The sequence below is a fragment of the Triticum aestivum genome, chromosome 7D (assembly GCF_018294505.1).
Source record: "Triticum aestivum cultivar Chinese Spring chromosome 7D, IWGSC CS RefSeq v2.1, whole genome shotgun sequence".
In the NCBI taxonomy this organism is placed as follows: domain Eukaryota; kingdom Viridiplantae; phylum Streptophyta; class Magnoliopsida; order Poales; family Poaceae; genus Triticum; species Triticum aestivum.
The window spans coordinates 407,189,424-407,208,392 of record NC_057814.1 but is presented as its reverse complement, the minus strand read 5'-3'; the positions used below and the strand labels follow the sequence as shown (position 1 = coordinate 407,208,392).

Sequence of the window (18,969 nt, the reverse complement as noted above, 5' to 3'; positions counted from 1 at the left end):
GGCCTACTTGGGGTGATGCATGACCATACCTTTTTACGCGACACATCCTGGTAATCCTTTTGTTGGTAAAGGCGAAGTCTCTTTACTCAAAGCACTTTGCTTCATAATTCCGGGAATATGTATAGCCTGGGAAAATGCACATACATCGAATAAAATGGACTTCTTCCATTATAGAACAGTTCTCTATCTCACAGCTCTCAGTATTGGAAAAGCAGCAACAGGATGCGATGGACACTTTTCAATAAAAAAAACAAGGAACAAGAAAAAAATGCGCTGTGCGGTATTGAGAAACTTTTCTTAGCTGGCAAGTCACAAAACAAAACTACATGGAAATTTTAAATCTGATGACAAGGCACCATTTACAAGGTTGCTAGACATTACTGCGCTTCAGGGCTGCGCAATTTAAAAATCGGAATGAACAAAAAAAACACAACTGAGAATCCAATGACATTTGTTTGCATCATCACTGGGGAAGCATCGTCCTTTCTCGTTATAAACACTCAATCATACAGGCTCTCACAGAATTAATTTAGAATAACTTGGCCGAATGCTGATTTGTGCTTAGCCACTGATCAACCAGACATTGCTACCTCTTGCACTTCGCTTTTGCCATTTTCTTCCTCCTCTTCTTATCGGCCTTCGGCTCCTTTGTCTTCCGAGCTTCTCTCTTCTCTTCTTTCACTTTCTTCTTCTCCTCCTTCCGAGCAGCCTTCCTCTCCTCAGGTCCCATCTTGGGATCAGCCTCATACCTCAAATCTTCACCAGAACTAGAGCAAGATCCACTACTTAGCAATGAGCATTTATTATGTGGCAACTGTTTTTTCTGCTTTTCAGCAGTACGCTTGTTTTTTTCAGCCCGCACAAATCCTAGCAATGGCTGGTTATAAAGCTTATCCGCTGGTGGCTCGTAACACAAGGATGGTTGTTGCAACATTGACATGTTGACTATATCAGCCTCACACTGCTTCGCATAATCCAACGTCTACACACAGAAATCAAGTGAATTATTGTTAAACCTGGTAGTATCCATCTAAATTTTTTGATTGGTGACTACCACAACATAGTAAGTGCAAGTTGGCCTGCGAGCAAGATCTCCTGCTTAGAAGGCTAATCATTTATGGCAAATGTGAGCAGATGACGGTTGAACTAATCTTACCTGCACCATGACTGTTGGAGATATGTCATCATCATTTGCGAGTGTATCTCCATTCTCCAACATCTTTTGCTGAACCTGTGATTAACAGAATACAGCTAAGCCATTAGATTCTTTATCCATGATGCAGCATGCACGATCACCAATTTATCTCCATTCAACATACCTTTTCTAGGTAATCATCTACATCGTCATCCGCAATGTTTTGATCAATCACAAAATTAAATAGATCCATTACTGTCATGACAGCGACACCTCGTTTCATAAAGAAGTCCTGCACAAAATGTTGCGTATATCAGACTTAGCAATTTATTAGGACCCGCATAAGGCAGTGCCGAAAGAACGATTCGTTTGCCCCCAGGGGTCCGATCGTGCGAACCCATGCGTTCTCTCCCAGGGGGAGTTTCCCAGCAACCCCAGCTGGTCCAGTAAATTATGAAACGTGCAGAAAAAAGGGGGCCAGGCCCAATTAGCTGGGTTTTTTTAAATGTCGTAAGTAAATTTGCCATGCAAAATACGACCCTCTTAACTGTCAAACGTCCGCTGGGAGGGGGTGGCATTTGTGAACGTTTAGATGGCAGTTTTAGTTGTATGGGGGTGGCAGTTTCTTCAGAACAGCATGGCAGTTTCTTCAGAACAGCATTTTCCTTCTAAAACTGCCACTGTTTGATCTCACGTCACAAACTAAAACTGCCAAGAAAATGTGTTTGCTTGCCACCCCCTTCCCAGCTGAATAACATTACCATATAAATAACAGTGCACAGTAAGTTGCAAAAAAAAGCATTTTTCGAAACCAAAAAAGTGTGAAATTGCCATGAGACTATATGAAACACTATTAAAAATTACAATTGACATTTAACCAAAAAGATAAAATTACAAAATTGCAATGATTTTAAAGGAAAAATATTCTATACCCATGGCAATTTTGCCATGGCATTTTGCGTTAAGTTATGAAATTTGCCATGTTCCAGGACCCTAATATCCAGCGTACATCAGCTCTAGGAGGAGCCCCCCGCGAACGATTCGTTCGCCCCAGGAGGGTTCATCGAGCGAACCTTTTTGGTCGCTGAAAATTTTCACTCGTATGGGCTTGCTCAGCGACTAGTTGATCGATTCAGGCCTTAAAAAGTTGGCCAATTCCAGCCCATTCATAAAAAAAAGTGCCACACAGTTTTCGCTATGCCCATAGGACCAGTTAGCTTTTTCTTATATATGAAAAAATAAAGGGGGGGGGGGGGGGGGGGGGGGGGGCAGCCCCAGTGCATGTATCTCCCGCTTGCGCAGGGTCTGGGGAAGGGTCCGACCATTTTGGGTCTATTGTACGCAGCCTTTCCCTACATTTCTGCAAGAGGCTGTTTCCAGGACTTGAACCCGTGACCACTGCGCCAAGGCTCCCCTTCTTATATATGAAAAAATGCCAACAACAAAAACAGGACCCTAATTGGAATGATCTGAATTTTGAAAAACTGCCATGCTAAACTTTAAAAACTGCCATGGTCAAAAAAGGAAAAAGAAAGTTATGCCATTAAAAATTAAAATGCCATCCTGTAAAATAATAAAAACTGCCATCCTCTTAATAATAAAAATGCCATGTTATTAACTACTAAAATGACATGATCCTAAAAAAAACTGCCATGTTAATGATAAATAAAAATGCCACTCTTAAAAATAAAACTGTCATCCTCTTAATAATGAAAATGCCATGTTCATTACTGAACTGCCATCCACTTAAAAACAAAAATGACATGCTATTGACTATTAAAAATGCCGTGCTCTTAATAATAAACTACCATGTTATTGATAATAAAATGTCATGCTCTTAGCAATAAAACTGTCACCCTCTTAATAATAAAAATGTTATGTTATCATTATTAAACTACAATCCTCTAAAAAGAAATTCCATGTTATTTGACTATTAAAACTCTTGATAAATAGAAATTGCCATGTTACTGATAACAAAATGCCATTCTCTTCAAAGAATAAAACTATAATAAAAGAAGGCCTATGAATCGCCATCCTACCTATAATAAAAATGCACATGGCAAGTTTAGAAGAAAAAGAATCCCCTCTAAAAAATAGGGATTTTTGTTCTTTCAGAAATGGAAAAAAATCAGGATTTTCATAATTTTTTACATGAAGACCCGAATTTAAAAAACAGTTCACTCAAATACATAAAAGTAAGTTTGAGCACAACTGTTAACGCAGCCTAGCTTCAGCCCAGTGGTGAGCATGCTTAATACTCCTGCTGGAGGTGGCAAGTTCGACTCCCTTCAGCCGCGCATCACTCTGATTTCTTGAAAAATGAAAAAAGGAACGTACGCCAGGGATCCGTTCACAGCTAACGATTCCAGAGAGCTGACGTGGAGTTGGCCTTGCGCCAACATCCATGCGAGGGCAGCGAAGGCGTTCACCAGGATTAGGCTCCTGGCGAACGTTAGCCAAATAGCATTTCCGATTTATTAATATACACATGGGTGGTGATCTATCCAGCTTTCACTTACAGAAACATGCAAACAATCTTCCTTTAATAAGTCCAACGCCAAAGGGTGATCAACGTCAACAGATTGCGAAACATCAATGATATATAAGTGGCCCTGCACAACAGAAGAGGGATATAAGAAAAGGTTTTCTGGAACAATGGTAAGATTAATGGAAAAAAGCTCAATTAACAAGTTTTCATTACCTTAAAATAAAGAATGTTATATTCACTCAAATCGCCAGACCAGCTTGCACTTTTGATAAAGTGTCCTCATTATCGTAACAATCTGAAACCATGGTGCAGTAAGTACATGAGAAAACTGAAAATGATACACAAATACTGCAATCAATAATGAGAGCTTTCATCTGGCTTGATTCTCTTAACCCAAGTCTAGTGTATGATAAAATCTATAATGACTAACAGTACAGAGAATAAAATGTTGACATATGCAAGAGATACATACAAGGTGAAAGCTGAGATCCCAAGTTTTAATGGAAATGTTGACATTGAAGGGTGCCTGGATTGGTTATATAAAGTGGAGACTTTCTTTGAGGTCATGGAGGTTCCGGAAGATCGTAGAGTTCCTTTGGTCGCATACAAACTGAAAGGAGGAGCCGGTGCATGGTGGCATCGCGTTCAAGAGGAGCGCAGGCTGAGAGGAGAACCTCGTGTTAGAACTTGGCGACAAATGAAAGGCCTCTTGAAAGGGAGATTTTTGCCCGCTGATTATGACCAGATCCTATTTATCCAATTTCAAAATTGTGCTCAAGGAAATAGGACTGTTTCAGATTACACGGAGGAGTTTCTAAGGCTACAAGTGAGGTGCAACCTTGCTGAAACTGAAGAGCAACAAGTTGCAAGGTATATCAATGGTCTCAATGATGCTATTCAAGATCGATTGATGATGCAACAAATCTGGTCCGTTGATCAAGCACAAGCTCTAGCCTTAAAGGCCGAGAGGTTTGTGAGGATGAGAAAGACAACTAAGGCTCCATATCCTCCATATCCTCATACCGAAGGCTCATCTAGGAGCCAAACTAATAGAGTGGAAGAAAAGACAACTCCACCAAAGACAAAACAGCCCATCCCGAAGCAAACTAGAGGCAAGGGTAAGGCAAATGAAGGCCCAAAGTGCTATAAATGTGGTAAAGAGGGACACATATCCAGCGGCTGCCCACTAAGGAAATTTGTTAACACGACTATCCATGATGGTGAAAGCGATGAGGAAGAATACGAATCTGAAGATGTAGACGGACAAGAGGTTTGTCAAGAAGGTGAAGAGGTGGTATGTGTGATCCAGCGTGTCCTATGTTCCACACCACAACTCGATGACACACAACGGAAGAAAATATTTGAGAGCAAATGCACGGTGAATGGCAAGGTATGCAAACTAGTGATTGATAGTTGCAGCTGCGAGAATCTTATCTCCCAGAAGTTGGTGGACCATTTAAAGCTTGAAACCCATGATCATCCAAATCCCTACACTATTGGATGGATCAAGAAAGGAGTGAATATGAGGATCACCAAACAATGCAACCTGCCACTTTCTTTGGGTAAGCATTATCGCTCAAATGTGTTGTGTGATGTGGTTGACATGGATGCCAGCCATGTTCTTCTTAGGAGGCCTTGGCAATTTGATGTGGATACTACACACAAGGGCAAGGAAAATTCTTACTCTTTCATTTGGAACAAGAGAAGGATCATTATCTTACCAAACAAACCCGAAGGTAATACCTCTAAGGAGGAGGGGAAAACTATGTTAACTATCTCCCATACCTCTCATGAGTTTATGGAAGACTTGAAGGAGGCAGATTTGTGTGCTGCACTTGTTGTAAAGGGAGAAGAGCACATGACTGTTGAAATTCCAGCAAAGGTACGTGGTTTATTGGCAGAATTTCAGAACATACTTGGGGAGCCACATGGCTTGCCACCGATGAGAGGAATTCAACATAGAATTGACTTAATTCCGGGAGCAAGTCTTCCTAATCTTCCACACTATCGAATGAGCCCAAAGGAGCATGATATATTGAAGGAGAAAGTGGAGGAATTGTTGCAAAAGGGGCACATTCGAGAAAGTATTAGCCCATGTGCTGTACCAGCCCTACTCGCGCCAAAGAAAGATGGATCTTGGCGCATGTGTACGGACAGTAGAGCCGTTAACAAGACCACCGTAAGGTATAGATTTCCTATTCCCCGTCTGGATGATATGTTGGATCAGCTTAGTGGAGCAAGAGTGTTCACAAAGCTAGATTTAAGAAGCGGATATCATCAAATCCGTATAAGACCCGGGGATGAATGGAAGACCGCCTTCAAGACAAAGGAAGGGTTGTTTGAATGGCTAGTCATGCCATTTGGACTCTCAAATGCACCAAGTACCTTTATGCACTTAATGAATCAAGTCCTTAGACCCTTCTTATCCCACTTTGTTGTGGTCTATTTCGATGACATCTTGATCTATAGCAAGGATGAGGATGAACACTTTGATCACATTCGGAAGGTGCTAGAAGTACTAAGGGAAAATGAGCTCTACGTCAACTTGAAGAAATGTGTTTTCCTGCAAACACAACTTCTTTTCCTAGGATTCGTCATAACATGTGACGGCATTCGTGTTGATGATTCTAAGGTTGAAGCAATCCGAGAATGGCCAACTCCTAAGACCATTTCTGAGGTAAGAAGCTTTCATGGCCTTGCAACTTTCTATAGGCGATTTGTTAAGAATTTCAGCACTATCATGGCACCAATTACCAAGTGTTTGAAGAAAGGAAAGTTCCAATGGGCAGAAGCAGCTGAAGCTAGCTTCAATGAGATTAAACAAAAGCTATCACAAGCTCCTGTCTTGGTACTACCTGATTTCAACAAGACTTTTGAGTTGGAGTGTGATGCAAGTGGAGTAGGCATTGGAGCTGTCCTATCTCAAGAAAGGAAGCCCATTGCTTTCTTTAGTGAGAAGTTAAGTGAAGCTAGACAGAAATGGAGTACCTATCAGCAAGAATTATACGCCGTTTTCAGAGCGTTGAGAACTTGGGAAGTATATTTGCTGCCTAAAGAGTTCATTGTTTATAGCGACCATCAATCCTTGAAGCATTTTAGAAATCAAAAGCATGTTGACCGCATGCTAGCAAGATGGGCAGCATATCTTGAGAGGTTTAACTATCTCATCGTGCATAAATCTGGAATAACTAACAGAGTGGCCGATGCTTTGAGTCGTCGTGCATGCCTCTTGACTTCTTTTGAAGCTGAACTTCCGGGCATGGATCAAATAAAGGAGTTGTATGAGGGTGACGAAGACTTTGGCCATGTTTGGGTAAAGCACGCAAGGGGCCAACCATTAGGTGATGACTATTTGATGCAAGATGGATATCTCTTCAAAAATGATCGTTGTGCATTCCAAGAAGTTCTCTACGTGACAAGCTAGTTAGAGAGCTCCATTCAAGTGATCTTAGTGGCCATGTTGGACGGGACAAGACTATCGCTAACCTGGAAGCTCGCTACTTTTGGCCACAACTAAAGAGAGATGCTGGAAAGTTCGTTCAACGGTGCCCCGTATGTCAGACCTGCAAAGGCCAAATCCAAAACACAGGGTTATACATGCCTTTGCCTGTTCCTGTTGCTCCATGGGAGGACATTTCTATGGACTTCGTCTTGGGCTTGCCAAGAACAAGACGAGGAAGTGATGATGTATTTGTGGTCGTGGATAGATTCTCTAAGATGGCTCATTTCATCCCATGCCGCAAGACAACGGATGCTCATCATGTGGCAAACCTATTCTTTCGAGAAGTGGTCAGACTTCATGGAGTTCCGAGGTCCATTGTCTCAGACCGTGATAGCAAGTTTCTTGCTGCATTTTGGCTCACTTTGTGGAAGCAATTCAACACTGAATTGAAATTTTCTAGCACTGCTCATCCACAAACAGATGGACAAACGGAAGTGGTGAACAAATTTTTGGGTAATCTGATCCGTTGCATTTGTGGAGAAAGAAAGGGGCAACGGGATTTGGCTTTATCTCTTACACAGTTCTCCTACAATAACTCCAAGCATAGATCCACAGGAAAGAGCCCTTTTTCCATTGTCTACACTAAAGTTCCAACACATGTGGTGGACCTGGTGAAGCTGCCATCAAGGGGAAACTCAAAATCAGCATTGTCCTTTGCTGATAATTACACCGAGTTATTTGAAGAGATTCGCGGCGCTTTGGAAGCACAAAATCAAAAATATAAACAACTTGCTGATTGCAAAAAGAGGCCAAAATCATTCCAAGTCGGTGATAAGGTGATGGTCTATCTTCGAAAAGAGAGGCTGCCTTTAAGTGTTAAAGGGAAACTTAGGCAGCGAAGGTATGGGCCCTTCTCTATCGTGAGGAAGATAAATGATAATGCTTATGTGATAGATCTTCCAAGTGACATGGGTATCTCCAACACTTTCAATGTTGCGGACTTGAATCTCTACCATCCAGAAGAAGCGCTCTATGAAGATAACTCGAGGGCGAGTTCCAAACAACCAGGGGAGAATGATGAGGAACAATAGATGAGGAACATGAAAATATAATCATATGTCAAATCTGTTTGGCTACTTCTAGATACTTCTGTTGTGGTCTAGTATTTCTTTTCTTTTTTTTATCCTACCTACTATTTTCTAGAGTCTTCTAGTTGTGAGTAGCTATGAGTAGAATGGTGAACCTTAAATAATGTTTCTAGAGTATTCCAGCTATAAGTAGAAGTATGTGAAGGCTTCCCAAAGCCCTATAAATAGAGGTCCTCACCTCTACTTTGTAGGCAGACTATGTACCCCTACCTATAATAGAACTTGTTCTTATCTAAGATCTTGGAGTAGATCTTGTGCCCTAGGAGTTCTGGATAGAACTCTTGCTGCCCTATCAGCCTACATTCGCCTCTAGAGCGATATCTAGCGCAGCACGTTGAAGCTGTTCCTTCAACACTTGTGTTGTACACATTATAGCAGCAAGGTGGAGTTGCTCCTCCACAACCTTTGTGCTGCTTCACATCACCTCAGGCAATTTCACTTAAGTAGCCAACATTACTGCAAGAAAAAGAGTTGGTGACTCATGGTGCCATTTAGATCATACATATAGCTGGGAATTAAACAGAGTTCCATAAAAAAGCGCAATAAAAGGCAGAATGGTATGTAAAATGCACTAAGACAAATTCTTAATGACTTAATTTTACTTCTTGTGTATCCAGTACAAGAAGATACTTTCTAGCCAAGCAGACTCTTGAAACAAATGCCAGCTCGATTGAAAGGGAATGGAATGGTACATTAGGATTATGCAAGATTGCAAGTGCAAGCAGACATGTTCCGCTCCAAAAGGCATAGGACAGAATAAATATCACTTAGCAGAGAGCGTGTAAAGACCTGTTCCACGGTAGCACGATCGGCCTTCTCATGGTTCCTTATTTTGCCAATTGGTGTATCCTTATGCTGTCCCTGATTGCAGTCGTTACCGAATTTGACATCCCCACGTTCATTCTACCTTCCCACTCCTTATAAATAATACAAAACCCATCACATAAGATATTGAACACAACGTACCATAACACGAGACTGTAGATATCATGCACAAGCAAATAATTCACCACGCTAGGATCTCTAAGGCGAAGAGTTGACGCTGCATACCTCCAAGGGCGTGGCCCGGATGTGGGAGGCAAGCTTCTGCGTGCGATTGGAGAGCGGCTGAAAGGGGCGGGAGAGCACGCCGCCGTGCGCATTCAGCCTCCGCGCCGCGGCCGCGCCTCCGACGGTCGAGAAGGCGGCGGATAGCCGGGCTGAACCATCATGGCTCTCGACGGCGTCGAGCCAGTCCAGGCCGTCGCCCACTTCGGAGTCGGAGACATCTTCCGAGACGTCGGACTCGGACCACTCGTCCGCAAGGTCGAGCTCGACGTGCACCATCTTCGACGACAGAATGCTCGTCGTTCACCGAGATCTGTGCCTTGATGCTCTTCGCGAGCCACCGCCCACGCGCAGAGTCGCCGCCGCACCCCGCGCGCTGATCCGCTGCTCTTGCGGCCGCCCCGTTGTCGTGCCGTCGCGCCGTTGCCTGCTCTTGCTCGCCTGTGCCTGCGCTGTGGGCGGTGTGGCGGCTGGGATGGGGGCATGAGATTTCGTTAGTTAGGGTTCGATTTGTGGCTAGGGCCGTGCCTGGCGTGACGCATACCCGGCACGGCACGTGGCTAAACCTGTTCTAAATCAAAAAATCAAAAGTAATTGATTGATTGATCGATGGTTACAGGCCCCTTTTATATGTGTTGAAGAGACACGACGAACCAAGTTCTCTTTTGTCTATGCTAAAATTCCAAATTCAAATTAATAGTCCCATACTTTTTTTTACATCAAAATCCTACTAACTTATATACGTTCACAAGTTACAAGATCAACAAGCCAACAAAAGAAGGATGAGATACTGTTCATCTTTACCCGCAGAGATGAAGAAAGGGAAAATGAGCAAAGAGGAGAGGCGTGTATGACTCATAAAATAAAAGTGATGGGCACCGGCTTCTCTCTCCTTTCTTTTTTTCTCTCTATCCCATTTATAGAAAATAGAGAGAAGCAAAAAGAGAAGAAAATAAATAGCCAGTACGTTTGGAAAATATTGAAACCTTTTATGTTGAGCCTAAGATTTATACTTAGCTAAAAAAAGAAGTTTCACCCAAATTGGAAGAGTTGAATCCAAATTCATTTGAATTTAATTTAAATGGATTGAACTACGGGTAAGAGTTAGAAGGGTCCAAAAAAGGCCGTATATTGAGCAATCACGGAACGTAGATTATTTTTTTCCTTTTCCATCGGTCTGGTAATATAATAAGTCATCGCTCATAAAGCAAACACAAACTACTATGTTGCTCAACTTGCTAGCCCAAGGCTGCTGCCCAGCGTGAGGGTTTCGCTTCGGTTCCCTACCAGCACACACATTGCTTTATTTTGTTTTCTCCCTATTTATTTCTTCTACACACTGACAGGCGGGGCCACTTAGGTAGAGAGAGAAAATGAGCTTACAAGGTGTTGTTTGACCAGTCAACTAATAAATACGAAACTCTATGATGTGACAGTGATCATATAATCACCACAACACGTATATAGTGACCGTATTGACCGTATTGTTGAGTACAATGACCAAAGTGAGCGTACATGACAAGTTCAACGACCACCGATGCCTTTTACTCTAGCTATGGATGTGAGGGTACTAAGAACTACTTGTTGCGTTGTGTAGTTTCCTCCATTACATGGAGCAGAATGACACTAAAGACTCACGATGTGATATCTCGCTATCTCCAATTGTCTCGATCTCATGTATCCTTTCTTTTTTCATATAGAAATTTCACTGTTATCATGGATTTGACACCTAAGGCAGAGTCACCGTTTCCTCTCTCAAGGGTCACAGATGTTGTTCTCGCCCTATAATTTTTACAAACATGTATCTAAACTTTGCAGTAGGCTACTTATTGATTATCACCTTGCATAGGATGGAACATGCACTGGAAGGCCTGGCCAGTCAATCACCTTTGTGAATACCTGTCGTATATATATGAATTTAACAGATCCAATCCTAAGTAAATTCTTTGTCTATGTCATGAGAGTGTGATTCAAAATATGTTGATGTGTTGAATTGCTTCAGGTGCAAATAAGAAAGCTTCAATTGTTGGACGTTTTAAAGATGGTGCTAATCTATGTAAAGTCGAAGGTACGATCACATATAAACCGTTGATGGTTGGCTAGAGGGATGCATTTGGGCTATTTTTTATTTCCAGTTTTTTCACTCATAATCAAGCACCCCCACCCCCACCACCACCAAAAAATCATTAATAGTGTCCATGTATTATTCAATTCCCATTGATAAACCAAAATAAGCCACTCCTTGAAATGGTTTCCTAATCTATGTTTCCTTAAGACATGCTTGAGAATCACTAAAATATTTGAGGTGCAAAAAAACATTTAGATATTTATACTACCGTCAAATTATACCAAAAACAGATTTAGAAGCACACTACTGGAATAAGAAGATTTGCCGTCTGCCACATCTTTGCCGTCTGCTAGCGGAGGCAAAGAGTGGCTTTGCCATCAGCTAGAAGAAAACAGACGGCAAAGAGCTAGCAGACGACAAAGGGTGGCTTTGCCATCAGCCAACTCTTTGCCGTCTGCTAGCAGACGGCAAAGAGGGAGCAGACGGCAAAAAGCATTGTCGTCTGCTAGCAGACGGCAAAGGCGCGGCGGACGGCAACACTTTGATTTTGACTTAACGTCGCACCCCCGCCGTCGCCCTCTCTCTTTCTCCTCTTTCTCCTCTAGGCCCGACAAGCACTGTCGCCGCCCCGTCGCCCCACCACCCCACCGGCCCACTGATGTAGGGTGGAAGCCTATACGGCCGATCCTTCACTAAAGGAGCGGATCCCAACTAAGAACACGAAGAACACACGGGGAACACAAGGGGAAACACAAGAGGAAACACTCAAACCAATGAGATTAGGTCACACATGTGTTAGATCCTCCAAACACGAGAGAAGATACAATATCCAAATCCAACAAAGGACGATACAAAGGTAACCGGTTCTTCTCCTAGAGGAGGTCTTGATGGGGCCACCCAAGAGGGGTATTGAATCCAAGGTGATCTTCTCCGTAGAGGGGCCGCGATCTCTCTCGTGGAGTAGATCCGTAATGGATGAGCAATGCTCTATCTCACATATGAGCTAAACCAATGCTAACCCTAACTAGGAGAATGGGGAGTAGTATATATAGTCTAAGCCACGAAGGGGTAAGTGGGAAAGGGATACATGGGCCTCTGGCCCGACTCTGCCCGCAGGCAGGCGCCGGATGTCCGGCCGTTCGCCGGAGGCCAGATGTCCAGGGCACGGGCCGGATGTCCGGCCCGGAACAGGCCATTCCAGTCTTCTTTGGATAGTCGTCGCCGGATTTCCGGGGTTGGTCGCCGGATGTCCGGGCGCTGCTGAGGCGCCGGATGTCCGGCCGCTGATACTTTCGGCCGTCTATTGGTGCAGTTGTTGCCCGGCTGCACAGGTGCCGGATGTCCGGCCTCTGGCCCGGATGTCCGGCCGCTGTAGCTTCAGCAGCTCCGTCTTCTTCCATCGTCGCTTCCAGGCTTCCCTCGCGGATGGTGTAGTTGTTCCTTGGCGCTTGCACTCCTCCTCGTCATCCGTGAAGCTCCGACAATACCTATGCATGCACACGGGAGAAGTGTCAAGTAGTATACCATCCTCGAAGGGGTCAAGTGAGCACGTGTAAAGGAGATGATTCACCTTTGTGTATGCGAAATAGATGTCGCACGTGTCACTCGCCGAACGGACTCTTGACATGGTGATGTCCATAGGATGCTCCGCATCATCTCCCCTCCCTTGGGAAAGATCCGACCTCGGATCGAAAACCAAATCACCATGGGAAAGAGATGGCTTCGTCGTGTAGAAGTGTACGGTCACCAAGTATTTGTCATCTTGAAGCTCGAAATGGGCACTCTCCAATGTCGCACCGTCTTGTGATTCCTTCAAAAGGAGTAAGGACAACAAACACTTGGAAAAACAAATGTGGTTAGCGTTAGTACAAAACCAAGCATTCAAGAGGTGAGTCACCAAACAAGTGTCGGCATCATGCAAAGCATATGGTGTGATAAAGGATTGTGACATGGCATGTAAGCATATCAATCGAGCAAAAGCAAAGATATCATGGGGACAAGCATGTAAATGTGAGGTAGAAATGCAAATATGTTTGACAAGAGAATAAGCATCTACCTCAAGGTCATAGAAAGCATTCACAAATTGCACAATGAAAGGTCTGTGGTAGGCATATGAATCATTCACAACACCAAATAAAATGAAGTGTCTAAACACATGGGTCAAGTGCAAGACAATCCAAGCATAACGTGCATAGGGTGTAGTGAAAATCTTGTGGCACTCAACACAATAAAAAGAGCAATTGTTCATCATGTGTGAGGCAATCAAGTCAATCATGTGACAAGCAATGGGACATGGCATATGTGAAGAAATGATATTGTTGCAACCAAACATATGATAGGAGCAAGTAATCCAAGAATTGGATGCAACACACAATGCATATATATCATGATGCATGTAATGGTGAAAATGACAACTGGAAGCAAGATCTCTATCATGTGTGCAATCAAGTGGTCCAATATGAACAATAAGTCTCATGGTGCAAGCAACACAAGTAGTATGATCCATTATATCCATGCTCAAGGTTTGGTGGTTCTCGAAAGAGAATGATATCACCTTGAAAGCATGTCCTTGTGCGTCCTTCACAATGCCGAAGTACAAGCAAGTGCAATGTAGAATCGTCATGGTAGAAAGTGGTTCGCTCTCAAGAGCTCGAATTGTCAACTCACGTGACGTGGAAGTCGACACAAAGTCCAAGTATCCTACACATGCACACAACAAAACAAAGAACGTATGTGCATGGTAGATAAACACATCATCCATCATGATGGTTCTATGCTTTTGCACATAACCATTAGAAGCACAAGTGCATGAATAATATGATGCAACAATGGCAATATTCATGGCACTAGGTATATGATGCAAAGAGGTAAGACAAGCATGCTTCACAAGAAATATGTCAAAATCTCCAAATATATGCAAGAATGCTACGGGGGCAAACTCATTATCAAGACTAAAGGCATAATTGCACTCAATACATGGCAAATCATCTAGCATGAGAGAGGCAACATATGGAGATAATGACAAGAAGCAATAACAATCATGTGCAAAGCATGGAAATGGTTGTCATCAACCGCATGAAGTGAGCAAGTATGAATCATCGTGATGCAACAAGGCAAGCAATCATAGTAATCAAGTCGTGCAAGCTAGTAGTGCGAAGATGCAACATACTAGAGGAAATCATGGCAATCATGTCATGTGAGCAGATAATAGGCATATGCAATGCACATGACATATCGCAAGCACGAACACAAAGAAAGATCATAGTATAATCATAGGCATGGGGCACAAAGCAAACATGGCAATAACAAGCAATATCTCCACCAAGCTTGCAAATACACATAGAAGTACTAGAATCAATCATCATGTGTAATGCAAAGCATGGGTCACAAATGCATGGCAAAGGCATAGGAATGAGCATATCATGCAAAGTGAACATGGCAAGATGGGCATAGAATATATAATGGACAATAACCCATAGCCAAGCGAGGGCCATGTAGAAGAAATGCGCGAAGTCTTTGCGCGAAGAGAGTGGTGGGAAAGACAATCCATGGGATCCCAAGTCATCATTGCTCTCTAGAGCTCATTTTGTCAACTCATGGGATTGTGAGGTTGACAAGTAAGCATGGGTACCTACACAACAAATACACAAGCGAAAGAAATTGTGTGTGTGGTAAATGTACACATCATCCATCATGATGTGTATGTGCACGTGTGAGTTAGCACAAAATAAGCATCGCTCAAAGAAATTTGATGCATGGTATAAGAACATGTCATCCATCATGAAAGAATAGTTATTGTGTATGACACGATGGGGATGCAATTTTAACATACAAGTATATGGAACATGAATAGCATTTTCATTCATGGGGAGCATATTGTGCACACAAGTATTGGGATCATGCAATGGATAGGATAAATCAAAATCTCCTAAAATGTATGAGGAAACTATGGTGGTCTCCTCATGAGCAATATTGGAAACATCATATGGAGAAAATGGACAACATCCAAAACAATGCATATCCGAAACTAGGTGGTCATGGCATGGCATATGAGATAAATGATGCAAAGGGAGCATATAAATATCATCACAAGAAAAACAAATGCCAATAACCATGGGTTTGTCATCTATGCCATAAGTGCAAATTGGGTTAATTTTAATGGCATCTGCATAGTCACTACGACGAGATTGCAAGTATGACATATGGTGGATCTCATGCATAGCATATGACAAGTCAAGCGGATTGTCAAACATGATGTGACCTAGAGAATTGTCACAAGAAATCCTATGTAACATGGCATCACAACTAATAGACTCCACAGGAGAATCATCATACTCATCGTAAATGGGCAAGAAATCATCACATGAGGAATTCGCACTAACATGAATCATGGAAATAGGTTGATCAACATCATGCAAGCAATCAATGTCAAGAATGTCCACTAGTGGGACAAGAGCATCACCTTCACCTATGTTACCTTTGTCATTCCACTCAAGTGGTGTAGGTGAGGTGGGAAATACCAAATGGTGGTCATCTTCATCTTGATGGAACCATGTGGGGGTGCACCATATTCCACCATGGCCATCATCTTGTCCAAAGGTAGGACGAAGTCGTCGCGAATCGGTGCGTCATCATATATGGGACCTAGCACCAAATGAGAAGACACAATAGAGGTAGAGGTTAAGTCGTTAGAAATCGAAGTGGCCTCACTCTCTCTGTGTGGTGGTTCACTCACTCCCTCAAAATAGGTGCACTCAAACTCACATATGGTGGAGTCACTCATCTCACTCAAGTGGTGGGGGTTGTGGCTCTCCTCATACGGGAATTGTGGCAACACATCATATATGGGGCTAGTGGTGAAGTTGCTCTCACTCTCAATATGGTGGCAAGAGTCACTCAAGTCATCATACGTCGCCGTGGTCGAGGTGAAATACTCAACCATCTCATTGCCGTCACCATGGATGAAGGCCGAAGATGGCACATCATCACTCTCGCCTCCTAAGATGGAAGCATCATCCTTGCTCGTCACCAAGTCGCTCGCCTCCAAAGCTTGGTCCTTGAAGGTCTTCGTAGTCATACTCGTCACCGTACCATATTGAAAAAGTGTCATGGTAGACTCGGCATCGTCAATGCCACAAAGAGGGATGGTGGTGAAGTCGAACTTGGGAGCATCGTCTTGGACCTCATCGGGCTTGGACATCTTGGTGGTACTAGCCTCATGCTCGTTGTCTTTTAGCTTGGTCTTCGAGAAGTGTGCTTGGGGTGGAGAAGCCTTGGCCTTCATGAGTTCTTGTTCCGCCTTGAGAACACCAATGTAGTTGTTGTCGAGGGACTTGTAGTTCTCGAGGAAGATAGTCTTGGAGATGTCGTTGTTCAATCCCATCATGAAGTGGAACTTCATTGACATGGGGTCGTCCACGCCGGCTCGTCGCAAGGCATGCTTCATCTCCTTGAAGTACTCGTCGATGGACTTGGATCCTTGGGTGGTGTTCTCCAATTGGCGTAGAAGTTGTTCCATGTAGGTTGGAGGCACAAACTCTCGCCGCAAAGCTCTCTTCGTCTTGGGCCAACTCATGTCATAGCACTCCGAAGGTGTGTGAAACCAGCATGTGGACGCGTAGTCGTGGAAGTTCGTTGTGGCGCACTTCACTTGATCTTCGGGAGGAACTTGATGTAGCTTGAGGTAGTCGTCCATCAAACGCTCCCACTCGAGATACTCCTCGGGTTCTAGAGTCCCATAGAAAGGAATCTCATGGTCGGTGTCGAGGTCGTAGTAGCTCGTGGAAGTCGCGGACTTGAGCTTGGGGAGCTTCTCTTGAGCGTAGTCTTGAGGTGCTTGTAGGTGAAGATGTCGTATGTCCGTAGGCGAAGATGCCTTGAAGTCGCTTGGCGAAGATGCCAAGGGAGATGGTGAAGTCGTCGAGCGGTTGTTGGTGTTGAGCTCTTGACCTTCACGTTCTTGTTGGTTATGGTGTCGATGCCAATGTGACCTTGCCGGAGATGGTAGCTCGAAAGCATGTGTACTTGATCGTCTTCTCGAAGATGATGAAGATCACTTGTAGGACTTGATGAGGGCTTTGATCTCATCCATTTGAGCTTGCATCTTGGCATCGGTAGAGTTATTCGTGGCATCGAACTCATCGTTGTTGTTGTAGACCGAAGGTGAAATGCCTTGCCTATCCATCACAAGACTCGAGTAGAGGTGAGTAGGAAATGAGATAAACAATACCAAGTTACCTTTTCCCAAAGTTGAGGATGTATCTTGTTTCACTCAATGTGAAATGAAAGAATAGTGGAATTGGTACCGGACTTGTTCACTCACACCTATCAAGTAAAGCTTATGGAGTAGCTTGGTGAGGATAGTGGCACAAAAATTTGATTCAAAATGTTAGCAAGAGTCAATATGTTGAAAGAGATTCACAAATTCGGAAGTGAAACAAGTAGACCAATAGCAATATGTGGCACACGGAAACACACACACGGATAGATAAATGGGGTCGTGCAACTAAGGAATGAGCACAAAATGTGGAGTCCACGAAAAACGCTCGTGTTGCACAACTCAAGAGAGACGCTAGCATGATTGCTCAATAGGCGGATACGACACTTGTGCACAACCTATAAGATGCAAAATGGATAAACTTTCTACCCAAGTATGCTATATATGTATGTTTCCCGGTGTTTCTCTCAAGATGATCCAAGATGATCGGATATGACAATCTTATGCAATGTGGTATGATGCTATGGCTATTGCTTACAAGCTTCTTTGCTCTCTCTCTTTTGCTTAAAAGCTTATTCTTTTTTTTGGATAGCCACTATGCGAAATGCACAAACGAAGATAGAAATTGTGTATATGCGGGAACAATCTTGTGACACAAGAGATGATATGATACCAATATGGTATGGTATGTATGCAATGGAAGGGATGATCACTAATGTGCACAAGTAACATTGCCGGCAATACTCAAATGGCTAGTCTCGATAGGCAAGTGACGCAAAATAGGCTAGGGGTTATCAATGCAATGGCAAGGGAATATACAATGGAGGGATACCACGATACCAAGATGATATGGAGGTTACCGTCCGTGGCGATGATGAGTGGCAGTGATCTTGATGGAGATACCAAGATGATGGAGACTCGTCCCTAAGTAGCCGAAACACCTTAGGAAACAGAAAAACCGCGAACTCAAAATCTCAAAGGCAAATGTCAAATGGTGGTAGCAGGAATGCGGTGGTGGTTGCGAAAGCTCAATGGGATTGCAGAAATGCAATGATGTGTTTTGAGACGCAATGCGGAAGTGGAGGGTAGGTGTTGGACTATACACAGTGTCGAAGTTGGAAGTCGACGTCCCTAAGTAGCCGAAACACCTTAGGAGACACAACTCACAACACAAACAAAATTGGGTTAAGTTGGGTTGGCGGAAGTGTATGGTGGGCAAGCCTATGCGGAAGTTATGGTGGTGGTTGATGAAGAAGCAATCATCCCTAAGTAGCCAAAATAGCTTAGGAGACTCGAATCACAACTTAAACAACCACAAATGCTAAGGGGAACAAAATGTGTTAGGTTGCGGAAGTCGGTGGTGTTTATGTGGAAGTTGTGGTAGAAGCCCTAGGCAAAGATGCCAAAGTGCCAAAAATTTGATG

The 18,969-nt window shown here is 43.3% G+C and overlaps 1 pseudogene; it reads right to left on the bottom strand.

Annotated features, from left to right (window-relative positions):
- Positions 1–314: 314 nt before the first annotated feature.
- On the bottom strand, positions 315–9,780 carry LOC123171126 (serine/threonine-protein kinase RIO1-like; annotated as a pseudogene).
- Positions 9,781–18,969: the final 9,189 nt, after the last annotated feature.